Below are 23,845 nucleotides of genomic sequence, written 5' to 3' on the forward strand. Positions count from 1 at the left end.
TTTGAGGAAATCGTGACACGGTGGACAAAAGCGCCAAATTTTTGCCTAGGAGCCACTCTGGTCGTCATTTATTTTTCAAGATGGCGGCCAAAATCCAAAATGGCCGCCAATAAATTGGAAAATCACATTTTCATTTGTTGCAGAAGTCACATATAGGCAAATGAACTATCAAAACATAAGTATTCATGTTCATTGAAACATATTTTAGACATTTTGCATGACATGGGTCATTCGTTGTTAAGATGGTGGCCAAAATCCAACATGGCTGCCAGTAGCCTAAACTGGAATATCATTCTGGTTGCAGAAATCGCATATAGGTATTAAACGAAGTAGGAAAACATGGAGTAATCATGGTCATTGAAACATATTTTAGACATGGTACATAGTTATAACCAGTTCAGTTTCTGAAACCACATAAAATGTGGTATTTTTGGGAAAATTAAGATTGAGGGCGCTGTTCAAAAGTAAAAAGTACACTTTTTTACCTGTAACTAATTAAGTTTTTGTCAGAATATTTTTTAAATGGTCTTATTTGATAGATAATTACATTTTCTCTATATTAAAGAAAACAAATTTTACATTAAATATCCATAGTTCTGATAAATTTACATTAATTGCCTAAAATCAGCAAATATAACACATTTTAATACATAACAAATACTATTGGATGTTAAAAAATTACAAATTTAGTTATCATAAATAGGATTCTTTTACATTTTCATAGAAACTGTTTTATTATAAAACATATAAATATATATTTTTCTAACAATTTCTCATAAAAAAACTTTTACGACCACTAGTTTTCGAGATATAGAAATGTGTACTACCAGTACAGGTCAAAGGTCAATAACAAGAATCTGGGTCAGTTTCTTGGAAAAGTTTGTATTAGACTGAATAGAAACATCCATCTTCTGATTAATTTCAGACCTATTTAAAGTTTGTCCAACTGTTAGTTACCAAGTTATATGACATGTAGGTCAAAGGTCAAAAATACCAAAAATCATACTTCCGGCCATTTTTTGACAAATTTTTCCATTAGGATGAATATTAATATACATCTTCCTAATAATTTGACACTAAAATTATTTAATTTAATGTAAGCGTTGCGGAGATATGGTTATTTTGTTTTCATTTGGATTAAAATCTTCAAATTGAGGTCAAAGGTCAAAGAAAAACTTTAGAATTTTGATAACATGGGCTTTTATAACTAGCATGGTTTATCAATTTATAAAATGCAATGCCTGCACTTTCCTTCTGATTTGCAGACTAAAATACATTAGGAATGGACTATTTGTGACTTTGTATACGATTATATGTATTTCAATTTCAATGGCTACCATTTTTTATTTTTGGGCGCCATCTTGAAACTCACTTTATATAATATTTCCTGAATCGGTTTTACTGACCTCAGAAATTCTTGATTCAGTACATTATTTGTCTATTTGTAACTTTTACAGCCAGATATATATGATATACCAATTTACTGGCAGCCATTTTGGATTTTGGCCGCCATCTTGGAAAATCGGCTCCTAGGCAAAAATCAATTAGTACGTCTAAAAGAAGCCTCATTCCAAATTTTGTCCACCGTGTAACGTTTTAGTCGCTAAGCCACCCGACTAATATAAAGAGTTACGACATTGAAGATTAGAAGCCATTTTTGTGTCAAAGAATTTGCACGCGCGCGTCTATTTTGTATAGCGTTTTCCTGTAGTTCATGCATTATTTTTAGATTTTTTTTCTATGAAATAACGCTTATATTCCGTTTTTATTTTAGTAATTAATTTTATTAATGGTATTAATTTGGTAACATATATATATTGTGTCTATAATAACAAAAGAACTAGATTTAATTCTTCACTATGACGAATTATAGGTTATATGCATTGATTAAAATAAAGATAATTGATTTGTAAAAGATATATTGATTGATTGATTTTCTCAGAATCTTTAATTATTTATAATATATGCTAGGATCTTGCTAACGCAAATGCAATAGCCGGTATCGCAATCCGATCAAAGATCCCTCTGCGTATAATGTCATAAACCACATTTGTTACATAATAATAAAGACATAAGTTTCTTTTTATCTAGATTTCATTATAAATCATGTGTATAATCTATACACTAAGAAATAAAATTGAACAAACAATACAAATAATAAAAAAAAATCTTATTTCGTTTCGTTACCCAAGGTGAGGGTCGATCTCGGTACCTTGAATGCTATAGACACGAGCACAGACCACCGAGCCATACGCAACTTACTAAAACATGTAGAAAGATTCCTCCGTGTATTTACTATTCAGTAGCCACTTTGGTGCAGATAGATTATTACATACCGCAATGAATTATAATTTATTACTATGATGACATCTTTAAAAATTTAAAAAAATGATGCACTGTCAAACTATATACTTTTAACTTTAATATATGAAATTCTTAAGAAAGAAAGTTAATGTTAAGTTTGTTATTTCGGCCTAAGAAAATTTGTTTGAGTGTCGAAATTAATTTTTTTAAATTCAATATGCAATTAATGATGACTTAATCAACTTTTGTTCTCTTAATTTGATAATAAATCATACATATGATACATACACTTCAAGAAAATGAAATAAAAAATAGGTGTTCCCCAGCATTCTGACGATATATATTAATTTTAAAATTTAGCATATTTTCACTATTTTGTTAACTTATACGTGCGTAGCCTGTCACTTTTGACGTGCTTGTATAACGCAATTTCGAGTTGAAAAGTGAATCAAATATGATGATATTATTAAAGAAAGATTGTAAAACAGAAATCGGGCAAAAAGAGTGCGCATTAACGTTTAACGCGCAGTGCGCGTGCAAAATTCTGCGCACTCGTGACAATTTTTTAAACGCTTAAAATTGCCTGAAACGTACTCTAATTTCATCGAAAATAAATTTTGACAATTTTAAAACTTTTAAGCGCGCGTACGCATGCGTTATATGCGCTACGCACGTAATTATATTGCCAATTGAATGAAATATGACCTGAAATTTATGAGTACCAAATTTTGTTTAAAAGTGATTCATGCTTGTGAAGATATGATTACAAACGTGATTTCATTAAATCGCGCGTAGACCGCGTAATTTATGATTGCGCACCGTGAAAACATGACCACATCGATTCCTGGCCATAAGGAATATACTCTGAAAAATTGACTTAGCTAGATGAAACTGATGCCAAGATAATTCACGGACAAAATAGTGCTAAGGAAAGAATAAATAAATAAACTAGATTTAATTCGTCACTATGACGAATTATAGGTTATATGCATTGATTAAAATAAAGGTAATTGATTTGTAAAAGATATATTGATTGATTGATTTTCTCAGAATCTTTAATTATTTATAATATATGCTAGGATCTTACTAACGCAAATACAATAGCCGGTATCACAATCCGATCAAAGATCCCTCTGCGTATAATGTCATAAACCACATTTGTTACATAATAATAAAGACATAAGTTTCTTTTTATCTAGATTTCATTATAAATCATGTGTATAATCTATACACTAAGAAATAAAATTGAACAAACAATAAAAAAAAATCTTATTTCGTTTCGTTACCCAAGGTGAGGCTCGATCTCGGTACCTTGAATGCTATAGACACGAGCACAGACCACCGAGCCATACGCAACTTACTAAAACATGTAGAATGATTCCTCCGTGTATTTACTATTCAGTAGCCACCTTGGTGCAGATAGATTATTACATACCGCAATGAATTATAATTTATTACTATGATGACATCTTTAAAAATTTTAAAAAAATGATGCACTGTCAAACTATATACTTTTAACTTTAATATATGAAATTCTTAAAAAAGAAAGTTAATGTTAAGTTTGTTATTTCGGCCTAAGAAAATTTCAAAATTTGTTTGATTGTCGAAATTAATTTTTTTTAATTCAATATGCAATTAATGATGACTTAATCAACTTTTGTTCTCTTAATTTGATAATAAATCATACATATGATACATACACTTCAAGAAAATGAAATAAAAAATAGGTGTTCCCCAGCATTCTGACGATATATATTAATTTTAAAATTTAGCATATTTTCACTATTTTGTTAACTTATACGTGCGTAGCCTGTCACTTTTGACGTGCTTGTATAACGCAATTTCGAGTTGAAAAGTGAATCAAATATGATGATATTATTAAAGAAAGATTGTAAAACAGAAATCGGGCAAAAAGAGTGCGCATTAACGTTTAACGCGCAGTGCGCGTGCAAAATTCTGCGCACTCGTGGCAATTTTTTAAACGCTTAAAATTGCCTGAAACGTACTCTAATTTCATCGAAAATAAATTTTGACAATTTTAAAACTTTTAAGCGCGCGTACGCATGCGTTATATGCGCTACGCACGTAATTATATTGCCATATGATGAAATATGACCTGAAATTTATGAGTACCAAATTTTGTTTAAAAGTGATTCATGCTTGTGAAGATATGATTACAAACGTGATTTCATTAAATCGCGCGTAGACCGCGTAATTTATGATTGCGCACCGTGAAAACATGACCACATCGATTCCTGGCCATAAGGAATATACTCTGAAAAATTGACTTAGCTAGATGAAACTGATGCCAAGATAATTCACGGACAAAATAGTGCTAAGGAAAGAATAAATAAACTAGAACTTAAACTCGTCACTTGAGGACGAGTTTGGTTATCCGCCCGCAACAAAACGTATCTTGCGCATTCAAGTACTTTTCAATCATGACTTTTCCAAAAATTAGCTCATTCAAAATTTAAACTGCTCTTTCAGTTTAATTACCAAATAAATCTTTTTATTTAAATGTTTTCCCGTGACGGGATTCGATCCCGGTACCTCTGATACCAAAGTCGGTTGCACTACACATCGAGCCATATGAGCACCTGTCGAATAAAATCCAAAGAAAGATTACTCGTTTATTTGGTATGTCGTGAACCCCCTCGATGCAAGTTGATTATTACATATCAAACTAAATCATAATTTTTACTATGATGAAATCTTCACAAATTTTAAACAGTGACATATTACGAAAGTGCATACTTTCAAGTTTTATATATTAACATGTGAAGAAAAAAGATAAACGTTATGTTTATTGTTTTGCTCTTTGAAAATGTTTTTTTTTTCTCTTTTGTGGTTAACCACCACCTTTATTCATTCAATATTTCATACATATTTCGTTCACATTTCATTTTCATACATTAAATTTCCGTTTTCTACTTTTTTCATTAATAGGGAGGTTTCGCAACCTTACGAATACGATAACGAAAACGGATACGTCATACATTTGTGAAACTTTTGAGCTGATCCCCATTTCATATTCGTAAAGCGTATTCGTGTTGACGAATATCACCAGTCATATTCGTAACTACAAAACGAGTATAGTTTTTGATCTATTTCGCACATTTTGCATTTGAATCAGGAATGATTCATGATTATAATATAATTATAGATTTATTGAAAGTAATTTAATAAAGTAATTTACTAAAATGCCAAGTCAATTTTGATAAATAGCAGTTTTTAAAGTCATCACTCGCTTTGATGTTACGCTAGGCCTAGGCAGCCAAGCACCAAGCAACACGTACCTGCGCTTCGCTCAAATTTACCGCAGTCATATTTTGGACGCGCCTCAATATTTCGTTGCCATGCGAAACAGATTTTTTTATGGCTTACGAAAACGAATATGTGTGCGTGACGTATCCGTTTTCGTTATCGTATTCGTAAGATTGCGAAACCTCTCTATTTTCTGATTTTTACTCTTTTAACCTTTATACATAATAGTGTTTTGATTATATGCATACAAAAACCATAAAAATCTACACTTCATTTTGTACATGATATAATACTGTACATTTTAAAATACAAATATGGATGCCACTTATAAGTTACAACATGCCTAGTGTATTCATTTCTTTTAAAATATATTTAAACTGAATCCAAGGATTCTGGCATACAGGTTTTTTAAGTTCAGTTTTAATTTTAATTATGTATATGACGTACACAGCTATTGAATACAATTGATTTTTTACTTGACATTTACTTCCTAACAGGAGTTCTTTGAACGAGCTACTGCTGTTATCTAGTTGTTTAAATATGTTGTCAATTTTTTTCCACATTATTTGATTACGTCTACAATAATAAAACATATGTTTTTCGTCTTCAATGACTCCACAATTGTTACATATGTTATTATTTTTCAGTTTCCAGTTATACAGTTTTAGATTTGTAGGTACAATTCTATTTAGTAATTTGTAATTCAATTGGGCAAATTTCTTAATTTTTTCGTTTTTCACTTTTCTTTTCCAGACATCACACCACTTGATATCTTCATTAAATATGTTGTTCCATTTAAGTATGCTTTTCGGGGGAATAAAAACATTATTTACAAAATTAGAATATACATCTTTTGTTGTCATCTTAATTATATTGTTGATATTGTATTCCAGATTCACATTCATATATTGGTTCATATTTGGCATATTATGTTTAATTATATTTAACCACTCTTTTGGAATAGCTCTAGTTAAGGAAACATATTCAGCTATCCAGTTTTTCTTAATACGTAGTTGTTTAATTATTTCTATAGGTTTCATTAGACGATTGAAAATAATTATATCTCCAATTTGATTAAAACCTGCATCTATCCAGTTCTTAAAGAATAGTGGTTTGTTTCTATATTTAATATAATTATTACCCCATAAGTTTTGCTTTATCACTTCTTCATACTTGTTAATTGTATCTTCATTATTCATATTATTAAATTCAACACAACACTTTAGAACATTATAATAAAAAGATGGTATATTATCTAAGCCCATGTTATTTTTAAAATTGATATTTGACATACTTAAAATGAGTTGTTCGGTTCCAAATTTGTTAAAATAGTATAGTGGTAAGATTTTCGATCTTACGTGTTTTCTACACAGTAATTTTCTTGCCCATATCATTTTCAGCGAGTTTATGTGTAATGCGAAATCAGGCATACCTATGCCCCCTTTAATCATTTTACCGATTAAAGTTTTTCTTTTTCTTTTTTCTGTTTTTCCATTCCATAAAAAGTTATATATCAATTTATTTATTTTAAAAATAACATCATCTGGTACATCAATTATACATGCATTGTATGTTAGTTTAGACAAAGCTAAACTTTTTAAAATGGTAACTTTGCCAAAAAAGGTTATGTTTCTTCCTTTCCATCTATTGAGTAGCATTTCTAAGTTTGCCACCTTACTATCCCAATTCAATTCACTGCATTTGTTCTCATTATATCCCACATAAATACCCAAAATCTTAATTGGTTTATTAACCCAATTTAGACTGCATGGTTTTTCAATTTTGTTTATATTTTTGCCAATCCATATAGCGTTGGTTTTTTTGGTTATCCGCCTCAAGCGGATAAGCCCTTGGAATTGTAGTGTTTCTTTTTTATTGGTTATCCGCCTCAAGCGGATAAGCCCTTGGAATTGTAGTGTTACTTTTTGGTTATCCGCCTCAAGCGGATAAGCCCTTGGAATTGTAGTGTTTCTTTTTTATTATTCTTCTTTCTTTCCGCCACTTTTGTTCGCGCCGTTTCTCTGCAACGTGTTAACATAACATGTTGTAACTTGGTAAACATTTAGACATTTAACTGAAGATGTGCAGCCAAGCTTTTGGACGCTGTCAGACGCGCGTAGCGTAAGTTACGCACGATTTTCTGAAAATCTTAAATTGATCATAACTTCGAAACCGATAATTATTTTTTAACGTAACTTTCAGCCACGTTTTCTTCACATCAATGGGTAACTTTTTCGATCTTTAGCAAATTTTTGGAGACTAGAAAGTTTGCGCGTAAATTGCGTTTGAAATTTTAAAATGCTCCAAATTTGTTCACGCTGTTTCTCTGCAACGCGTTAACATAACATGTTGTAACTTAGTCAACATATAGACATTTAACTGAAATTGTGCAGCCAAGCTTTTGGACGCTGTCAGAGGCGCGTATCGTCAGTTACGTGCGTTTTTCTGAAAATCTTAAATTGATCATAACTTTGAAACAGATAAATATTTTTTAACGTAATTTTCAGCCACGTTTGCTTCACATCAATTGTTAACTTTTTTAACCCTACCGAATGTTATAACATTAGAAAGTGCGCGCGTAAACGGCGCTGGAAATTTTAAAATACTTCAAATCAATTTCTGATTAAATTAGAGCACGTTTCAGGTGATTTTAAACGTTTAAAAAATTGCCACTGGTGCGCATATTTTTACGCGCGCACGGCGCAGGGAACATGTATGAGCCTTCATTTTGCATATATTGTGTTTTTCAAACTTCGGTTAACAATTTTACGTTATTTTATTCACTTTTCAACTTGAAATGGCGTTCTACGAGCACGTTAAACATGACTGGTTGCGCACGTAAAACGTTAAAAAATGTGAAAATGTTGCAAAATATGTCTACTTTTAAAAATGATACAGTTCATCAGAACGCCAGGTTACCCCCGTTTTTTATTTTATTTTCTTACAGTCTATGAATCATAGATGTGATTTATTATAGTGTTGAATGTTAAAACAATTTTGATGGATACATTATTTGCATATTAAATATAATTTTTGAAATTGTTATCATCAAACAAACAATAACATTTTCAAAAATCAAAACAATAAACATAACGTTTATCTTTTTTATTCACATGTTAATATATAAAACTTGAAAGTATGCACTTTCATAATATGTCACTGTTTAAAATTTGTGAAGATATCATCATAGTAAAAATTATGATTTAGTTTGATATGTAATAATCAACTTGCATCGAGTGTTCACCATATACCGAATGAACGAGTAATCTTTCTTCGGATTTTCTTCGGCAGGTGCTCATATGGCTCGATGTGTAGTGCAACCGACTTTGGTATCAGAGGTACCGGGATCGAATCCCATCACGGGACATTACATTTATAACAGGATTTGTTTATTTGGCTATCGCACTGGACAGATAGTATATATTTTTTTTATTTTATGAAATAAAAATGTACTTTAATGTGTCAATTTTTTTCTTTTTTTTAAAGATTTTTCACAGTAAAATGTATAAATTATGTAATAATCTGTCTGTATTAGGTAAGTGGGATGGAATGTTTTCGACATGGCAAATACACTAGGAATCTTTTTTTGTGTTCTATTCAATTATGTATATAGCCCGACGTGTAGTATAATCGGCTTTACCATCGGCGATACCGGGATCGAATCCCGCCTTGCGAAACCAAATAAAACAAGTATTTTTTGGTTATTACACTTTTTTTTGTACAAAGTTGTTTCTGTGCTAATTTATGTAAATCAATACAATAGATACTATTTATTATGTTTTCCACACTAGGTGGATAGTTAGTTTAAAAGGTTATCCGCAAAATTTTAAATTAATGTAACCTAACTATTATTTTCGATCATAACATGTGATATAAACATTAAGGTCATTCGGAATATTCTAATCAAAAATTAATTTGAATTGCCTCATGATAGCTATAATAAATTGGAATCACTTTAACTTGTAATGAGTCTAGACCTTTGCTATAAACATGATCGATTATTGTATTGTTTTCCGTAGTTGAACATGTAACATGCTGTTGGTACCCATTCTCTAACATTAAATTATTGACTCTGGAAATTTGTTTTAAAAGATTTTCATTAAAGTCACCCATTATGATAGATTTTATATTTACTTGGTGTAATTTTTCTAACAGTTTCCTTAAATTTTGGCAGAATTCATTTATGTCGTAGCTCGGAGGTCGATAAATCACTGACACAACAACTGAAGTTGGACACGTAATTAAAAATGAAATTACTTCAATATCAATATTACATAATTCTAATCTACTGGAAAATGTATTTTTGGTATATACTGCAATGCCACCATGATCCTGATTTTTTAATTTTGAAGTCAGACGATTTTTATTAGAATACGAGTTATATCTTGCTTGTCGGTATAATTTATATGGGTCTATACTGAAGTCAAAAACATCTTCATCCTTACTTAACCATGTTTCAGTTAGACATATGATACTAGAATTCATAAACAACTGATTAGACTGAAGATCAACAAAATGTTGTTTTAACCCTTGAATGTTATGTAACATTATGGAAAAATTAAAATCGTAATTATCAACTTCTTTATCACAATTTATGTCTACACATGAATTCATTTTATTTAAACATGTCTTTATGTTTGGATCACAGTAAATCAGGTTAGGATTAAAATGTTCAATGGTAAGTCCAGATATTGAGGTAACACGACTGAGGCCTACGTATGCTTGTCCAGGCACAAAAGTATTTTTAAAGCTAACTGATGCCTTATTCATTGTCATTCCATGCACTTTATGAACTGTACATGCATAAGCTAATTTGAGAGGAAATTGCTTTCGGCTGTATTTTTTGCCAATAGATTCTTGAAACATTTCAATTAACTGAATACCAATTTCATTGTTGTCAAAATTCACTTTAATAGATATTGGTTTTTTGTTTTGATAATGCTTGGTTATTTCTTCAACATATCCCATACATCCATTTGTTAAGCCTTTTTTAACATCTACATTTTTAATCAACATCACTCTTGCTTTAGGTGCAATCCACAAATAATTTAATAAATTAGTTTTACGTGATTTCCGAGGTGTATCGCACTTTCCGTGTTCTTTCTTGCTGTTAACTACAATATCTTCTGCTTGAATGCATATAATATTCGTACAGGTTTTATGCAACATTTTCTTATTCCATTCATTAACTTGCTTATTACATGGATATATATGAACAGCATCCTCACAGGGTTCACCAGTTTCACGAGATTTCAAAGTTAATAAATCTTTATCAGATAAACAGTAATGTTTTTCTTTTGTACGCAATTTGTTTAACAACAAAGCGAATTCGCTATCTTCCTTTTGTCTCATGATTTGATCTAATTGTATTTGTCTAAAGTTATCAATCCACAATAAGCCTTCCAGTGTGTCTTTATACAAAGAACTTCCCATCACAGGCGGTAACTGATAAAAATCACCTACTGCAATTACCGAAATGTTACCAAATGGACTATCGTTGCGTATTTGTTTTATTTGCCTCAATCTTCCGTGGATATACCAAAGTAACGTTTGATTTACCATTGATATTTCATCTATAATAACAATTTGCAACTGACCCAACTGATTACGAAGTGCACTTATTTTTTCTTCTCCGAGTGGTTGATATGGAAGTGAGATACTAATCGGAATAGACAACGCACTATGTATTGTTTTACCCTGAATATTATATGCTGCAATCCCCGTAGGAGCTAACTTTAGTATTGACAAATCGTCTGGATTCTCCATAATTTTACCAAGAATACGGGTTGCTTCATTATAAATACAATTTACTAAATGACTTTTACCAGTTCCTGCGCCTCCAGTAATAAAAGTGTAAAACGATTCAGGTGTTTTACCATTGACTTTGTCTAAGCACCATTGTCTTGTCTTATAAAATATCTGTTGTTGTTTTTTATTTAAAGATCGAATCATTTTATTCAATTCTGGTCTTGAAATATAAGATGAATTACACTCTTTAGTAGATGATTGATTTTTTAGTCCAAAATCTGGAATAAAAAATTCATTTTCTCTATCATCAATGTCTACATTTGGTTTTAGATGATCTAATCTTTCTTTTTCAGTTTCTGGACATAATAGACCCCATGCATCTTCTTGTAGTCCAAATTTTGCTAAGAACTCTTGTGCGTCCTCTACATCATCAGCGCTTTTTTCATACTGTTTCATGTTTCCTTGAACTATGATCTTTACTCTTTGCAATTGACTTCCACATAATTTGACAGATCCTTCCTCGTAGAATTGTTCAAAAGTTTGAAATTTCGGTGGTTTTAATTGTTTTTCTGTTCGAAATGGCAGAAATAATTGCAATATACTCAGAAAATATTTTTCAGATGCTGAATTTACAGGAAACCGAGGATATCGTACAATAGCATTTCCGGTTCTTGTTCTTTTCTGGATGAATCCTAAGTTGTTTTGTAAATGAAATACATTCTTCTTTTGTTTGTTTCCTTTCGTTTCGGATGAACTAATAATTCTATAGTTAGAGCAAAATGTTGCAAGACACGTTTTATTAAATTCAGAACTATGAGGGCGAGCTTTATATTTGTCAATTTTATTTGGCAACCATGGGCTTCTATCATCATCTGGTTTATTTTTAATTACGTTTAGTGGCAAACTCATTCTAACAGGATTAGGTCCTACAGGGATAAATTCAACTTTCCTTGAACATTCTTTTAACCTCAAACCACAGACACGATAAACACTTTCTTGTGCAGACACTTCTCGATTATTCATATACACATGACCAAGTTTTCGTAAACTTTTTCCAACATCTTCATTTCCTTCTTTCATTTCTGATGCTGCATGAGATAACAGTAAGCCCATTTCCCGCTCAGATTTCGACATGTATGACACAAGGTAAATAATACATGCATATACATTTGTAATATACTGAATATCCATGTTAGCATTCCATGCTTTTAGTAAGGAAGGATTATACTGATTTACCCACACATCTTGAGGGTTTCTTTTTATAACAATCTTTTCTTCAGTAGCTATACAATTATTTGCATCCTCAAATGCATTCTGTGTAATGCCTAAACTTTGAAAGAGTTCTTTTGCTTTTTGATACGTTTCTTCATTGGACACAGCATCTTTTACTTTTGTTAATAACTCTTTTGCCTGTTTAGTGCCATCCTTATCATCATTGTTTTTGTCCACAATAGGCCTCATAACAAATGTTTTTTCAGAAGGTTGTCTGGGAAAATTAAATCTACAATTTGTTCCCTTTTTCTTACACGATTTCGAATGCTTTTTACTGTGAATCTGCACACTGGTAACAATTTCATTCATTTCAGGATCTAAAATTTTGCATGGTACGGCACAAGAAATATACTTATCAACAAAATCAACAACTTTCTTATCTTCATCTAAACCGAAAACAGGAGCATCTTCGACCCACACTAACATATGAACATGTGGACTTCCTCTCATTTGAAATTCAATTCTGTAAAAATAATCTATAACTTTACCAATAGGATGTGCTTCAGACAAAATTACTCTTTTTAAAAAAGTATGAAAGCGTTTGTCGAACATTCTGGCAACAGTCACTGGATTCGATTTTAGCAAATTACATTTGTCTGTCCATTCCAATTCATCGATATTTCTTTGGTCTCCTGTTTGAATTAATAACGTCGTCATTATTTCTTTCCAACGGAAATCAGCACTTGAAAATGAAAGAAAGAATGCTGGCTTTCCAATCTGTCTAACCATTGCTATTACATCTTTCTGTGTTGCTTGCCAGTAAGGCGGAGTTCCACGTATTTGTTTTAAAAATTTATAACCCTTATCAGATTTCAAAATTTCCTCAATTTTTTTGGCATTTTTTAAATCAGATATAGTTAGTTTACTAAAATCATCCTTTTTACTCGACCCTTTTCGCAAGGCAATGGAAATACTCGATAGAATTTGTTGAAGTTCATATATAGATTGAGCATAAAATATGAATTCTGTATTTTTGGCAAATCTGTTATCTACATGCATTAATCTATTGTGTAAGTATCGTCCAAGTGTTATTTTAACATCTCTAACATCGTGGAATGTTGGTTGACCTGTTGGAAATAACACTGGGAATGATTTTGCTTCATTGCTTTCATTACTTAACAATGCAATAGGGCTATTATTTTCACACGGTGCACAACAAATTATATCACGAAAATATTCATCAACCACATTTTGTCGTCTGTCAACAGGTTGGAGACTTGTGTCAAAGGCAACACCACATAATCGGTCTTCTACTTCATCTTCGTCATTGTTTTCTACACAGGTTTGTTGATTTTCTACATTATCAATTTCACTTTCAATGTTTTCTTTCGATAAGTAATTGTGCCATTTTTCATCAATAGCTACGTCATAATACCATTTATTGTGATCTTGTAAATATTCTAGAGCTTGAATAACATTGGCTGTGTTAACAAATTTGTATTTGTAATAACCTTTGTAAGACAACTTTCGCTTCAATTTTACTGATATTAACTGATCATCGGCCTTTGGTCTAGGCAGTAGTTTTACAGTTTCAATTGTATTTGACGGTACACATACAACTGGTCCATGTATCCCATTCTGTCCGCCTTTTGGTAAATTCATTAATTTCATAAAAGGAATATTTAATCCTATCAAATGTTGCTCTAAATTATTTAAACACTTTAGTTCAGGAGGAATATCATGTAATTGTAAATTGTTTGAATTGGCTTCTGCTGGGACTTTTCCATGTAACAATTTCTTGTGGCATGTGAAACAAATCCATAAAAAACATCTTGGTGATTTATTACATTTATCGTTGCAAATATGCAAATACTTTTCATTTATACAAGTCCTATTTTCGTACTTAGCTTTGATGCACTTCATAACTTGATTTTTAAATAATAGCTTAAAACATACACAACAAACATATTCAGGACCCTGTGAAATTGTTTCCCTAAAGTTTGTCAAAACGAATTCAAAATTACACATTTTTGCTTTTCTTATTTTACGGTGCCTCGTGTTTTTCTTTACAACATTTTTTCGAAACACTGAGTCATCATGATACTTTTCTGTAAACCTTTGCTTACAACTTTTTTTACAATTTTGACGGAATCTTGAATTATTGTGATACTTTTCTGCTAATTTTTGCCTCAAGTTGTGTCTAAATTGTAAATCATTGTCATACTTAATTTTTCTTTTTTGTTGTAAATTTTGCCTAAATTTGTCATTTAATTTATAATTCAGCACACTTTTTACTTTTTTAGTGATTCGATAATCCAAATTAGTTTTGTATTTTTGCCTCATCTTGCTTCGTATCTTAAGGTTATATACAGGTTCACATCTATACCGTTTTTGCTGCTTTTCTCGGTTTTTCATTCTTTTTTGTATTTTATAATAATGATCATCATACTTTATTTGTTGTGCCTCTTTCATTTTACGTTTCTTTCCTTCTCTGTATACAGAATCAGTTCGGTATTTGTTTCTTTTGGCATCTACTTTACTTGAATTACCATTTTCTACTTTCTGCCTGTTGTTTTTGACATCCATTGTATTTTCTTTTGAACGTTTCTTTCTCATTCGAATTTTGTCATTTTGTCGTTTTATTCTTTTAGATGTTTTTCTCTTTCTTCTTAAATTCTTTACTCCGTTATTAGAACAAGGTCCTGCAACATTTATACTCCTTTTTCGTTTGGGTTCTATAACGTCTTCCAGTGTGTCATGACTCTCGGCTTTTGTTCGTTTTCGTTTATTTATAGAAAACGTTTTTTCCGAGAACGTATTCACATCAAGTTTTCTTGTTTCTTGAACACAATTGGAATTGATATCGACAGATTCCACTACATCAAAATGCACATTTCTGGTGTACAGAATATACATACCGTTGTCAGTTGTAACATCATTTATTATTCCTGGCTTTTTGGCAGAAAACATTTGCCATGTCAAAAATTGATCATTGAACGAATAAATATCTGTTTTAAGAAAGTTTGCCATCGCACTTATTTCGGTGTTAGAAGCCCATGTTCCATTATCCATAACTCTCTTTCTAAATACATATTCTTTAACGGTTCTAAATTCATGACTAAATGTATCGTTAAATATTTCACCAGTGCCCAATAAATGATTAACAATTGCTCTTCTTAAAATCAAATGATTATTTTCCGTCCCAGATATAATGTATGAAATCGCACGATAAAAACAATTACCATCACCAGTAATATGCTTAATCTGTAGAGGATGCCCAATATGACTGTCTCCGTTAATAACACTACATATATGTTCAACATTAATGTCTAATTTATTACACATGCTTTTCTTTTGTGCTTCTAAGAGCGGAATAAATTTAAAATTCTTGTCAGGTTTTTCTCCATACTCAACATTAACGATTTCAATGTCGCCATCACCTCCTTTATTATTATGTGTTTGACCCTTAACTTTGGAATCAATATTCTGATCAGGTAATTTATACGGGCAAGTACTAGGTGCATCAACATCGATTTTTTTCGATATTTTTTGTTCACAATTATCATTTAACATGATAGAAGAATCCATAGACTTATTTTCAACATTTACTCCAGTCAGTTCAAACTCGGTTTCATGTAAATTACAGTTCATTGACCTCGCTAATTTTATACAATAACTGTATACACCTTGCCAAGATGTACTGCAAATTAAAATGCTCTTTCCATGTCCACTAACACAACCAAATATATCTCTTGCATGTGGATCAAATATAAGGAAACCATTTAAACGTTTAATTATGGAGAATGTACTTCTATTGAAATTCATGAAACATGCATCATGTTGGTGTAATTCTTGTTCAAGAGCTTGATTTAATGACAAAGCGCCACACTCGGCCATCAATTCGAAATCCCCATCTATAATGCCAAACACTGATTCACTGGGAAGGATTACAAATGTGTTATTCAAAATATCTAATTCGTTCGGCAGTTCAGAAATCATCAGAAGGTCCTCATGCATAGTGGAATCTTTCTGAATGTAATAGTACAACTCATTTCCAAGAGTCAATATTTTGTCAAGATCAGTAGAGAAAAAATCATTTCCATTTCTCATTGTTGAATAAAGAATAGCGACAAGACTATTTGCAACACACTGCTTACCACGTGAAAAGCCAAATCGAGAATCTCCTTGATTAAAACTACCCTGTGTTAACACATTATTAGTAATGCTTTTACATATGTTGGGCACACTTGTATTATTGTTACCTTTATCATCTGATGACTGCTGTTTCTCTAATATTTTAATATCCTCATCTGATAATACATTTGTTGAAAATTTTAAATTCTTGTCAGGTTTTTCTCCATACTCAACGTTAACGATTTCAATGTCGCCATCACCTTCTTTATTATTATTATGTGTTTGACCCTTAACTTTGGAATCAATATTCTGATCAGGTAATTTATACGGGCAAGTACTAGGTGCATCAACATCGATTTGTTTCGATATTTTTTGTTCACAATTATCATTTAACATGATAGAAGAATCCATAGACTTATTTTCAACATTTACTCCAGTCAGTTCAAACTCGGTTTCATGTAAATTACAGTTCATTGACCTCGCTAATTTTATACAATAACTGTATACACCTTGCCAAGATGTACTGTAAATTAAAGTGCTCTTTCCATGTCCACTAACACAACCAAATCTATCTCTTGCATGTGGATCAAATATAAGGAAACCATTTAAACGTTTAATTATGGAGAATGTACTTCTATTGAAATTCATGAAACATGCATCATGTTGGTGTAATTCTTGTTCAAGAGCTTGATTTAATGACAAAGCGCCACACTCAGCCATCAATTCGAAATCCCCATCTATAATGCCAAACACTGATTCACTGGAAAGGATTACAAATGTGTTATTCAAAATATCTAATTCGTTCGGCAGTTCAGAAATCATCAAAAGGTCCTCATGCATAGTGGAATCTTTCTGAATGTAATAGTACAACTCATTTCCAAGAGTCAATATTTTGTCAAGATCAGTAGAGAAAAAATCATTTCCATTTCTCATTGTTGAATAAAGAATAGCGACAAGACTATTTGCAACACACTGCTTACCACGTGAAAAGCCAAATCGAGAATCTCCTTGATTAAAACTACCCTGTGCTAACACATTATTAGTAATGCTCTTACAATTGTTGAACACACTTTTATTAATGTTAGCTTTATCATTTGACGATGGAAGCTTCTCTACTTTTTTAATATGCTCATCTACTACATTTGTTGAAACGTTGATATCCAGATTTTGATCAGTGTTATTCAATTGTTTACTTTCATTTTTAGCTTTAATTTTTCCATAGGATGTTTTTTGTTGTCCATTATCAATTATTAATGGGCCTACGTCTGAAAATTCATAATTTGCACATGTATTATTTTCATGATCTGTAACATCAAAATCGTTATATGGTCTTATACTAGTTTCATTCATTTCACTATTACTATTTGGTACATCACCAGCTTCTGTGTTACCGTAATATTCATTACATTTCATTTTACAATTTTCGTCAGTTTTCATTTCTGAAATGTCATTGTTGTCTGGAACAATATTTCTACTAACCTGTTCCATTTTATCGTCAAATTTTGAATTCAGTTTCAAACAATCATGTGATTGTTTCTTATTAAGAGTTTTACTTTTGACAAAACGACAACTCTTGTTCTTTAAACTCTGTGCTACAGTTACATTATTAGAACTGCTACATGGTTTTATAAAACTTTTATTTGTATTACTTTTAACATTCAAACACAGAGTACTTTCTTTAATTGTATCATCAGATACATTGCATAGATGTGTTGAAACTTTAATATCCATATTTTGATCACTATTATTTTGTTCACATTTATTTTTAGCTTCAGTATTCTGCCTAGTCTTTCCATTGGATGCGTTTTTCTGTCCCTTAATTATTAATTCATTTTTCTCTAATTCATGATCTGCAACATTACTACGGTCAAGTCTTTCACTTGGTGCTATCATATAACCAGTTGCTTTACTGTTTCCTTCAATATATTTCATTTCCTCATAGGTATTCAGTTTTAAACGGTCACTTTTCTCAGGAATGATATTTTCACCAACCTTTTCTGATTTATCGTGGTCTGATCGTGATTCTTTATTATTATGCTTTTTGGTTTTGACAAAACGACCCTTCTTGTTTCTTAAACGTTGTGAGCCACCACCACCAGAGAGTTGTTGTATTTCGTTTCTTGTTATACAATTCACAAAACTGCTTCTAAATGTCTTATTTACTTTATCTTCAATTGATTTGGCATTACAAGTATTAACATCACATGTATTGACAATTTTTTGCTTTTTAATATTAATTGCATCTTCTTTAATCACGTTGTCACATAAACAGCATTCATAAAGTATGTTTAGTATATCATTAACTACTGTTATGAATTCATACATATCCATTATGCCTTGCCTTGTTTTTTTAAATTCCTATGACAATTGATCTATGTATTCTAAAATTTCAATAATAATATTTAATATAATAATTAAGTTCTTCTTCTCTTTATTCAAACGTTGAGGAAATACTTTCTTTAAAGTATTCTTATATTATAAATACAATTCTAAGATTATATTCTGTTTTAATCTATATTTATAATTTTATTTTTTGATTAATTTATTTGTTTAGCTATGTTCACAAATTTTGTTTTCAAGTTTTGTTTCCAAGTTTTGTTTCCAAGTTTTGTTTCAAGTTTTGTTTCAAGTTTGGTTTTCAAGTTTGGTTTTCAAGTTTGGTTTTCAAGTTTGGTTTTCAAGTTTGGTTTTCAAGTTTGGTTTTCAAGTTTGGTTTTCAAGTTTGGTTTTCAAGTTTGGTTTTCAAGTTTGGTTTTCAAGTTTGGTTTTCAAGTTTGGTTTTCAAGTTTGGTTTTCAAGTTTGGTTTTCAAGTTTGGTTTTCAAGTTTGGTTTTCAAGTTTGGTTTTCAAGTTTGGTTTTCAAGTTTGGTTTTCAAGTTTGGTTTTCAAGTTTGGTTTTCAAGTTTGGTTTTCAAGTTTGGTTTTCAAGTTTGGTTTTCAAGTTTGGTTTTCAAGTTTGGTTTTCAAGTTTGGTTTTCAAGTTTGGTTTTCAAGTTTGGTTTTCAAGTTTGGTTTTCAAGTTTGGTTTTCAAGTTTGGTTTTCAAGTTTGGTTTTCAAGTTTGGTTTTCAAGTTTGGTTTTCAAGTTTGGTTTTCAAGTTTGGTTTTCAAGTTTGGTTTTCAAGTTTGGTTTTCAAGTTTGGTTTTCAAGTTCGGTTTTCAAGTTCGGTTTTCAAGTTCGGTTTTCAAGTTCGGTTTCCAAGTTCGGTTTTCAAGTTCGGTTTTCAAGTTCGGTTTTCAAGTTCGGTTTCCAAGTTCGGTTTCCAAGTTTGGTTTACAAGTTTGGTTTACAAATTCGGTTTCAAGTTCGGTTTTCAAGTTTGGTTTTCAAGTTTGGTATTATCCACTCCAAATCTTAAAAAAAAAAATTATTTTTTATTTATATGCAATAATGTAACAATTCTATTGCAATAAAAATGCAAAAAATAATTGTTATTATATTCTGTTTTTAAGCTTCTGTAATTATTTAAATTATCTGGTTGTTTAAATATATGTAAAGTTCTTTTGATTATAATTATATTTTCTGGTTTCAAGCTTCTAATCAATATTGCTATACTTTTTTCAAGCTTCTGTAAATTACTTCTTTGATGTTTAAAGTTGCTCTGACTATCAAGGTTCAGCTCAATATTGATTATACAATTATGAGGAAAGCATATACTAAAATGTAAGGTAATAAAAGTCTTTGGGGACAATTTTTTTTTCTTTTTATGAAGTAAAAAAACAATTGGTCCTTAATGGTCTATATAGTGTAAGATATATATTTATTTATATATATTTATATGCTCAGCTTAGTATTGCTTCTGAAATTCATTTACGGTATGGTTTTCAAGAAAATCGTTTACGGTATGGTTATCAAGAAAATTGTTTACGGTTTGGTTTTCAAGAAAATTGTTTACGGTATGGTTACTTTCTTTACTTGTTTACTTTTGTTGAGTGCTGATTTCTGACAACACACTAATTGCATTCAATCTGAAAAATAAAAATAATAAAATTATTCCTCAATTTGTTATCGTTATCACGAGTTTAATAATATTTTATTGAAAATTTAATTGGTCTGATTTATTTGTGAAATAGCAATACCATCATCATTTTTCCAGACAGAACACATATTCATACACATTCATTAACTTTTCAAAGATTTTTAATGTCACATAATAGTTTTTGTCAACTAATAAACCCATGAATAAATAGACTTCTAAACAATAAACCATGTCACTATTTTTCTCTTTTTTTGTATTTCACTTCTATCATAATTCCTTAAAATACAAAATTACTTACAACGTAAAATACTAAAATGATCCACAGGTTACTGTCACTGCCAGAAACACTACAGGTATTAAGTTAAATTAAATGTTAGAACTTCTACAGGTCGCTGTCACTGCCAGAAACACTACTGGTATTAAGTTAAATTATATTTCAGAACTTCTTTGTAAACCTGTAATTATAAAAAAAATATATATATACTTTAAGCATCACAACTATTATAACACACCTAAGTAGATTCTTGTCATTTGATTGGTTTGGTTTGGCATGATTTTAATACTATTTAATTAAAATTTTGGTCAGTAATTGGTCAGATTTAATTGTGAAATAGCAATACATCATCAGACAGAACACATATTCATCAACCGTAGACTGGTGTACTTTGATAAAATTTACCAAAACATTTAGTAACCTTAGTTAAAAAAAAATTATAACTGTAATTTAGATAAGGTAATTTGTAAAAATATTACTAAATATATGAAAAAGGCTTTTCCCCTAAGAGCATTATTCTGCCTCATTATATATTCATCATACTGTTATCTGATTGGTCAATTACTGTAGTTGAGACCTTTTGTCAAATTATTTCTATAGGTGTTTGTAGATAAGCCCTAATAATAATAATAATTATTTTAAATTTTATATTTATAAACATATTTTGGGATAACTGGTCAATTCAAGTGACAGAGTATACCCCAAGAGTCAAATAAGACAAAAATCTCAATTTCGAAAAAAAAATGTAGTTAAGCCCTTTTCTCTAAGTACACATTCATCAACTTTTCAAAGATAGGCACATCATATTGAAACTAAATATGATTGCTAACTAATAAAACCATGAATAGACTTCTAAACAGTAAACCATGTCACTAATTTTCTCCATTTTTTTAAATTTCACTTCTATCATAATTCCTTAACATACAAATTTACTTACAACGTAAAATACGTAAATGATCCACAGGTTACTGCCACTGCCAGAAACACTACTTAAGTTAAATTAAATTTTTGAACTTCTTTGTTCATCTGTAATTATAAAAAAATGTATATATATTAAGCATCACAACTATTATACACACCTAGGTAGATTCTTGTCATTTAATAATTGGTTCAACCATTGTTGTCAAATGATATATAAATATTCTATTGAACTCTTAATTACGTAATTGACAGTTCAATGTCACTTTCCTTTATAATATGAGCATTGTAATTTGAATTAGTACAGTGCGTTTATTTTTGTTACACATAGAGCAACCACATGCACCTCACACAGCTACGTTGTTGTTGACTGCTCAAGTTCGATCAACCTGTCAAATTTGGAGCACTGCCTTTTCAAATGGTTAAAACATAAAAAATGAAGATTAATTAAGTCATACCTTGAATATAAAATCGATGGCTGCCAAACCCTGTATGGATAAAATCGGTTCCGGGCAGTAAGACTGTTTTTGGCAGCCAAATATGGTCCGGTCTTACAAATATATGGTGCGCAAAATTAGTCATAATGTATATATCGTTCAAAAAATGTCATGATTAGTCATAATATTGAAAATTACAGGGTTTTATTTGTTATTTTAATATTATAAATTAAGCTTATTCAATTGAAATAATTTATTTCGACCAAAATCAGCAAACATCAACATAGTGTGTAAATTATACACAAAAAATAAAAATAAACAAAGTATCATTTTACCTCCCTAAACAGGCAATCGCGTAATCTGAAATCATGTGACGGATCATTTGATTAAGAAATTTATTAAATACACTGGGTTTAATGTATGCTATTGAAGAAGTTTCCTTTGTTAACAATGCATGGGTGACTGGCTGGCATAATAAAATAATTAATAATTAATTAACAATAATATTTTTTCTGTATTGTTCCGTATTGTAGGTTACATAAACAACACATTTGTATTTTCCCATTTAATAGACACCCTTCTCTACATAAAGCATAATACACCACAACCTTATCATCAACATATATAATTATGATATAGTCCATACAGGTGGTCGACGTGGCACAAAAAACGGCACCTGATCCCAAATATGTTATTAAAAAAAAGTTCAAACACATTTGAAATCTTGATACATACACAAAAATGTATATTAATCATTGGTTGGACAAAATGACACGTTTCAGTCCCCAAAGTGAGACGTTTCGGCCCAAAAATTAAAAAGTTTGAGCCGAATCGCCTCAGGGCCGAATCGCCTCAGGGCCGAATCGTCTCGGATCCTCACAAGGTCTACGCGGGGTCTACACATACGTACAGTGCCGCCTTTTTTTGTCCTTCTTTGCCTAACTAGCTAGCCTACACATGAAATCCAACACACCCAAGCCATGACAAATACAAATCAATCCAAAAACATCTTACCCGTTTCTTCTAGGCTTTGTATTAAATTAAAATACAAAATGTCGTAGACTCTTATGTGAATTGTTTAACTCGCGTCTCGTCTCTCTCCAAACCAGCTAGCTATACTATAATAAACACCACACGTCGTGCAGGCAATGAACAATTTTAATAACAAAAGCGGCTTTGAACGTACGTAGGAAATGTGTCAGTATTCATGATGATTTTTAGATACAGGTGTCGATATACTGATATGCGCATGTGCTCGATACAACTTAAAAGCAAGCGTCAAATTTTAAAATGCTCCAAATCAATTTCTGATTAAATTAGATTCAGGTCATTTTAAGCGTTTAAAAAATTGCCACTAGTGCGCATATTTTTACGCGCGCACGGCGCAGGTAACGCGTATAAGCCTTTATTTTGCATAAATTGTGAAAACGTTGCAAAAGATGTCTACTTTTAAAAATAATACAGTTCATCAGAATGCAAGGTTACCCTTATTTTTTATTTAATTTCCTGGCATTTTCAAAGAGCAAAACAATAAACATAACGTTTATCTTTTTTCTTTACATGTTAATATAT

The 23,845-nt window shown here is 30.9% G+C and overlaps 1 protein-coding gene and 1 long non-coding RNA gene across 2 annotated transcripts in view; both read right to left on the reverse strand.

Annotated features, from left to right (window-relative positions):
- LOC144836943 (uncharacterized) overlaps positions 1-23,845 on the reverse strand; it is a 387,722-nt gene that overhangs the window by 27,208 nt on the left and 336,669 nt on the right. The gene's annotated exons all lie outside the window — the stretch shown is intronic.
- On the reverse strand, positions 20,500-21,946 carry LOC144836770 (uncharacterized). The gene is made up of 3 exons (XR_013611371.1): positions 21,856-21,946; positions 20,943-21,099; positions 20,500-20,633 (listed from the first exon to the last, which is right to left on the reverse strand). It is a non-coding gene; the product is annotated as an uncharacterized LOC144836770 (long non-coding RNA).

This window comes from Antedon bifida, chromosome 3 (assembly GCF_963402885.1).
Source record: "Antedon bifida chromosome 3, ecAntBifi1.1, whole genome shotgun sequence".
Classification (NCBI taxonomy): Eukaryota; Metazoa; Echinodermata; class Crinoidea; order Comatulida; family Antedonidae; genus Antedon; species Antedon bifida.